This window comes from Cyprinodon variegatus, unplaced genomic scaffold (assembly GCF_000732505.1).
Source record: "Cyprinodon variegatus isolate N-32 unplaced genomic scaffold, C_variegatus-1.0 Scaffold606, whole genome shotgun sequence".
Classification (NCBI taxonomy): domain Eukaryota; kingdom Metazoa; phylum Chordata; class Actinopteri; order Cyprinodontiformes; family Cyprinodontidae; genus Cyprinodon; species Cyprinodon variegatus.
The window spans coordinates 540,529-541,353 of record NW_015151059.1 but is presented as its reverse complement, the minus strand read 5'-3'; the positions used below and the strand labels follow the sequence as shown (position 1 = coordinate 541,353).

Here is an 825-nt window from a genome sequence, read left to right as displayed (position 1 = left end):
TTTATTATTTCTTGATCATTTTTCCGGTGCAGTGATTCCTCAGGAACCTGCCCTGCATGTCTTAGAGTTCCAGTGCTGCAGAAGCCTGTTAATCATCCATTTTTTTCTGGTGCGATGCAACAGAGAAACACCTAAAACATGCAGGACTGGAACCCCAAAGATGTCAACCACTGACCTAAAGAACGTCTCCAGGATTAAAGGTGTAATGTCTCAGCAGGACATTGAAAGAAATTCCTTGATCCCTGCAGCGGTGTTTTCACAGGTCGGCCTAAAAAAAGGATCAGACAGCTGCAGCTGATCCAGAACGCTGCTGCCTGCGTCCTCATTGGGGCTAAGAAAGTAGAGAACATCAGCCCAGTGAGACGGTCCGTCCTTCGTATGTTAGAGAATAGATTTAAAATCCTTCTGTTAGTTTATTAATCAATGAATTCCTTGTTGTTAGTGGATCGACAGCCAGACCTCTCAGGTCTACTGGATCAGATCTATTCTCCAGAGTCTGAACCAAAAGCTTTTATTTCTCCCGCTCCAATAACCTGGAGAAACTGACAGTAAACTGTAAAATAGCTCAAACTCTCAGTTGTTTCAAATCCAGATTAAAAGTCATTTATTTAGAGACGTTTGACTGAGATAGAAACATAATTAAGTTTTCAGTCCAGTTTTCCTTTTTTAATTAATCTCATATATATAAAATTGTCTTATTTCAATTAATCACTTCTACTGTCTTTATTATTTACACTCTGCCTCCTGTCTGAATTGCCTCACTGCTGAAAGGAGCAACAGAAATAAACTTGCTGTGATTAAAAGGCCAAACTAAGATCAGGAAAA

The 825-nt window shown here is 39.8% G+C and overlaps 1 protein-coding gene across 2 annotated transcripts in view; it reads right to left on the bottom strand.

Moving 5' to 3' along the window:
- Positions 1-825, bottom strand: part of hmbs (hydroxymethylbilane synthase) — an 8,401-nt gene that overhangs the window by 2,981 nt on the left and 4,595 nt on the right. The gene's annotated exons all lie outside the window — the stretch shown is intronic.